Source organism: Pinus tabuliformis, chromosome 5_1, assembly GCF_031772625.1.
Source record: "Pinus tabuliformis cultivar Carrire ecotype Pingquan chromosome 5_1, CPIR1, whole genome shotgun sequence".
Lineage (NCBI taxonomy): Eukaryota > Viridiplantae > Streptophyta > Pinopsida > Pinales > Pinaceae > Pinus > Pinus tabuliformis.
In genome coordinates, this window is record NC_142305.1 from 301578968 (window position 1) to 301585098 (window position 6131).

Genomic DNA, 6131 nt, shown 5'->3' on the forward strand with positions numbered 1-6131 from the left:
TTCATTGCTTTGTATCTGATAAACAGACACAATGGGTCAAATGGTTGCCTCTGGCTGAATGGTGGTATAACACTTCCTTCCATACAACAACAAAAATGACCCCATTTATGGCACTTTATGGATATCAGCCACCATCCATCACATCATATTTAAGAGAAAATTCTAAGGTTTAAGTAGTGGAACATCACATCGAACATCAACAAAAAGTCCTCCAACTCTTAAAGGATAACCTCGTGTTGGCACAGAATAGAATGAAACAACAGGCAGATCAACATCGCAGCGAAAGAAGTTTTGATGTAGGTGATTGGGTATTCCTATAGCTACAACCATATAAGAAAATGTCCCTCAAGCAAGCTAAGAAGGATAATAAATTATTACCAAAGTATTATGGTCCGTACAAGGTGTTGCAAAAGATTGGTACTATGGCATACAAATTGGAGCTTCCTGCAGCTTCTCGATTGCACCCAGTTTTCCATGTTTCATGTTTAAAGAAGGTTATAGGCGACAAGCTCCCAGTTCAAACAATATTGCCAAAACTTGACGAGGAAGGAAAAATTATATTGGAACCGGAAGCAGTCACAGAAACAAGAACTCGACGGCTACGAAATCGATCAATTTCAGAGTATCTTATCAAGTGGAAGAACTTATCCATTGAAGATTCCACATGGCAGGATGAGAATTTTATACAAAAGCATCCAGAACTACTCAAGTGTTGAGGACAACACTTTTTTTGAAGGAGAGGGGCATGTTGGCTCCCTATAATACTAGTAATTACCCCATTACTATTGTATTTGCATCCCTTATTAATATTGTTGTGCCCATATTATCCCCATATTGTTATTACTGTGCCCCATAGAATCCCTCTATTGTTATTTTTGTGGCTTTATATTATTATTGTTAGGTCGGCTGGGTTATGTTGTGACTCCTTAGACTCCTATATATAGAAAGGAGGTTTTGTCATTTGAATCATCCAAGAATTTTTCATTTATGTAATGTAAAGGAGGTTGCCCCCTCAAAGAGGCTAAATTCTAAGGCGTAGATCTATCTTTTCTATCTTTTCTTGAGCTGATTTCACAACACTTTCCCACTTGTGGAGTAATTGTCCCACTATCTCTCTTAGCTAAGTTGGTATGCAACAATGATGCATTTTTATTTATATGAGTGTGATTACATACTTACATATCTAGGCTCATAGGCTTTTTTAGCACAAATGATTCCAAACCTAAAATCACACAAGCACTCTAAGCTCAAAACATATGTACATAGGAATTCTAGCCCAAAAACACACACACACATATGGGCATGCAGGCCCGATACATTCTAGTTCACAAAATTAGTAAAGATATGTACAAATACTTAGGGGGTTACACTCCCCTTTCCCTTATTAATACACCATCCTCTGTGCATTATTAAAAACTACCCAAAAATATGAGGATATTCCTCCTCATGGAATCTTCATTCTCCCATGTAGCATCCTCAATATTGTAGTAGGTCCATTGCATATTTACAAAGGAAATGGCTTGATTCTAGATCACCTTGATATTCCTATATAAAGTTCCCATTGGCCGAACTTTGAAGTCTCCCTCAAGATCCACTTAAATCATCTTCTAATCAATAACATGATTAACACCAAGAACATACTTTTCGAGTAAATAAATATGAAATAAATTGTGAACATGCATGGATGTTGGCAATGCAATCATATATGCAACTGGGCCAATCCTCTCCAAGATCTTAAATGGCCTACAAAATCTAATTTCCAACTTTGAGTAGCTTCCTAATTTTAATGAACTCTTCCTGGATTTTATTTTTAAGAATATGTAATCACCAACTCTAGATTCCTAATTTGTCTTACCTTTTTCTACATAGATCTTCTTCCTTTCTTTTGAAATATTCAAGTTCTATTTTATGTCAGCCACTTATTCTTCCATGTCCTTGAGAAAATCTATCCCAAATATGGCCTTGTCCACTAGGTTTTCCTAGCTCATTAGTGTTTTGAATTTTTTTCCATACAAGTCCTCAAATGGGCTCATCTTCAAAGATTCTTGATACCCAATGTTGACAGCAAAATCCACCAAGTGAAAATATTCTTCCCTTTTTGATGGTTTTTCCATCATATACATCCTCAAAATATATTTCAATCACTTGATTGACCCTTCTATTTCTCCATCTGACTCTAGGTGATATCCTATATTAAAATTCAAATTAGTTCCAAATTCCATGAACAAATCTTTCCAAAAGTTTGATGTAAATATGGGAACCTTTTCTGGAATAATTGCCTTAGGTATAGCATAGAGCCTAGAAATTTCCTTCATACATATTTCGGCAATATTTGTTTTATTATATATTTAATTCACCAGAAAAAAGTGGAAAACCATAGTGATCTTGTATGCCACTACCATGATCATGATGCATCATATTCCTAGGTTGATGCATTGTCCTAGGTTGTTTGGTAAATAATATCAATAGAACAATTTCCCACTTCCACTATAGAATGGGTATTACCTATAGCAATCTAGCTAGATGCCTATGCTCAACCTTCACATTTTTGCATTACATATTTTGATTTACAATAATCTACTTCCATTTTCATACTTGGACAAAAATATTGACTTTTATTGTGGAAATTGTTTTTTGGTACCCTAGATGTCCAACATAGGGTACATTATGCATCTCACTCAATAATATATTTTTCAACACTTGGAAATTTGGCATAAATGATGATCTTATACATGAGGAACCACCATCTTTTAGCTCAAAATATTTGTACTTTGGCAATAAATTACATTATTGTAGCTCTTATTTTATTTTCATGTATTTTTGATATGAAATTTCTACCTCTAAAATTCTTATTTTTAAATCAAATATACATACACTTATTGTTGTATCATGAATTTTATGAATCCTTCTTCTAAGTGCTTTAGCCACCTTATTATCATTCCCTTTGATGTGCTTGATTTTGAAGTCACATTCAACTAGAAATTCCAACCATCTAAATTGTCTAGAATTCAAAGTTGGTTGTCCAAACAATGCTTCAAATCATTATGGTTTATTTTCAATTCAAACCTATTTCACATGAGGTAATTCCTCCACATTTTAAAGTCATGAATGATGGCTTCCAACACCAAATATTAAGTGGCATAATTTCTCTCATGCTCCTTCAACTTCCTTGGTACATAATAGATTACATTCCCACTTTGCATGAGCACTCCTCCATGCCCTTCTTTGCATGCATGTGTGAACATAATAAAAAATTAATTCAAATAATCTATCCTCAATATTGGTGCACTTGTTAATAGCATTTTCAAATGTCTAAAGGCATATTTACATTCAAGATACCATTCAAATTTCACACGCTTTGTTTTCAAAGAAGTGATAGGATGTCCTATTCTTCAGAGCCCCTTAACAAATATGCTATAATAGTCTACCAAACCCATAAAATACCTAACTTGTATTGTATTTTGTGGTGATGGTCACTCATTTTTAGTTTTGGTTTTCTCTAGATCCATTGCCACACCTTCTGCTATGATGATATGACCCAAAATTTAATAAATCTTATTTTGGTAACATGAGAATTTGCTCAAATTGGCATAAGGATGATGCTCCCAGAACACTTGTAACACCCTCCTTAACATGAACACTTTTGCAAATTGGCATAAGGATGATGCTCCCAGAACACATGTAACACCCTCCTTAATTGTTTGTCACACACTTCTTCAAACCTAGAATAAATAAGTATTTCATCTAAAAGGAAAATGATAAACTTGTCCAAATCATTTTGGAAAATACCATTCATAAGACACATAAAGACAGTTGGTGTATTGGATAACCAAAATTGCACCACCACAAACTCGTAATGTCCATATGGAGTTATGAATGTTTTCTTTAATAATGATAAAATGGTATCCTAGCCTTAGATTATTTTAGATAATACCTCAACTCCTCTCAATTGATCAAACAAGTCATCTATCCTTGGTAAAAGATACTTGTTATTCACTATCATCTTTCTTATCTTTTTCAATTCTATGCACAACCTCAATGTACTATCTCTATTGTCCTCATATTGTATGGTATTTTATATATCAGGATAGCTCTAGGTACCAAATCTATGCAAAATTAAATATCCCTCTTTGGTGTAAACCTAGGATCTTAGCAAATACATCTTCAAATTCCCTTACTACTTGAAGGTCTTTAGCAAATTGGAATAGTGTACTTAGTTTTCTCTTCCATGTGGGCTACACAAATCTCTTCTTCATGTGCAACGATGATATTCTCGTAATAGATACTAATTTTGGAATTAATTGCACTTTCCTTTTCCACCCTCTTCATCAAGATAATTGAATGTGTTATTGTGTCAATATGCGATAGCATAGTGTTTGTCCAACCAATACAAGGAAATCATATAAGCCCAAAGGTATGATGTCTAAATCTTCCTTTGTGCTCACGTCATTCATGTATAGTCAACATTATTTCACTAATTCATTTATCCTCATCTTGTCCCTTGTAGCTAGCTAAACCAACCAAGTCCTTCCATTTTTTGTTCTTTTCAAATTAAATCTTTCAATAAGTTTACGATTAGTATAAATATGGCTAGATTCATAATAAATTAAAATGGAAATGGGATTATCATTTATCTTATCTCCAACTTCAATCATATGAGAAACCTTCCTACTGTTCAATGTTGGATAAATTCTAGGCATGCTTCTACCCATGTCCTTTAATGTATCATCTCCTTGAATGTGGTGTACATTCATCACTTTTATCCTTTGTGAGAAAAATCTTTGCATATATGCTCTCCCTCATGATCTCAATGCCTAAAGAGATCAAATCTTGACTTTTTCCTAATGAATTTGCGCTCTTTGGTTCATTTTGGACTAGTTTAGCTTGTTGATTTTCGTAAGAATTACTCCTGAAAAATGAAGGTTCGCATCTCTTCTTCCTTTGCTCCACTTTAGCTCTCTTCTTGTCATCCCAATATTTTTGGAAGGCTAGCTTATTTTTTTTTTCTCATAAAGTTACTTTTCTTCCATATAGCTTCCTCCAATGTTTTAGGCTCGCAAATTTAATATTGTCTCCAAAATAATGGTAAACCACTTTAAAACTTCGTATTTTGAACTTATCAACCTTAATAAAACCAACATATCTCAATAGTTCAATTAATTTTCTTTCATACTCCTTTGTTTTCATGCTCCCTAGCTTGAGCTCAAAGAACTATTGCATTTTCCTATCATAGTAGTGTTAAAGTATTTCTTCTTAAAATATCTCTTGAACCACCTCCATTAGATCCTCTTATCATTGAAGTGCTTAACTTCTTTGATTTTATCCCACTACATTGATGATATTCCTTACAAGTGATAAATTGTAGTTATTGCTTCCAAATTGGATGAGTAGTTATGCAATTAGAGATACGTTTTCATCCCCAACAACCAATATTCAACTTCCTTACCCTTCTTATGGACACCAGTGAATGTAGGAGGAATAATCTTCCTTATATCTCCTTGGAAGTCATTCAATTAAAATCTCCTTATTTGATATATGACTAATGATATTTTTTGGAGGGGCTAGCAGACTGAGGACAACATACAATGTAGAGTTAATTGTAAAGCTAACTAAAGTTAGATTAGTTAAGAGTTTAGTTAGATAGTTTTATAACTATCCTAACATGATATATGTGTGTGTGTGTGCACGCCAATGCATCAGTTGTACTTGGATTTTAAGAGACATACTATAAAGTGTGCTTCCACTACTTCTCCACTACTTGTATCTCTTCTCTTTCTTTCGGTTATATGCTTTGTTATTTGAATACTTGATGTCTATGCTATTGGTAACGATGTGCACTTTTAACCATGTGCACTTTTCCCTAGATTACAACATTGGTTCCATTGTTGGTAGTTTGGACTCGAGTCATGAAAATGCAAGAATAAATGTTAACCTTGGAAGAGATATAGTTGTGGTGGGAGACAAAAATAATAATTACCTGAAGAACTATGCATGAAGGAATTGACTGTCTTTAGCAGAAGTCAAAGCCAATTTTTTCAATGAAGTGCACAAGCATTTTATTGAAGCTGGCCTGACAGAAATTAATAAATTCCTTGATCAAGTCACTCGAGAAAAAATCACATAGTGAATCC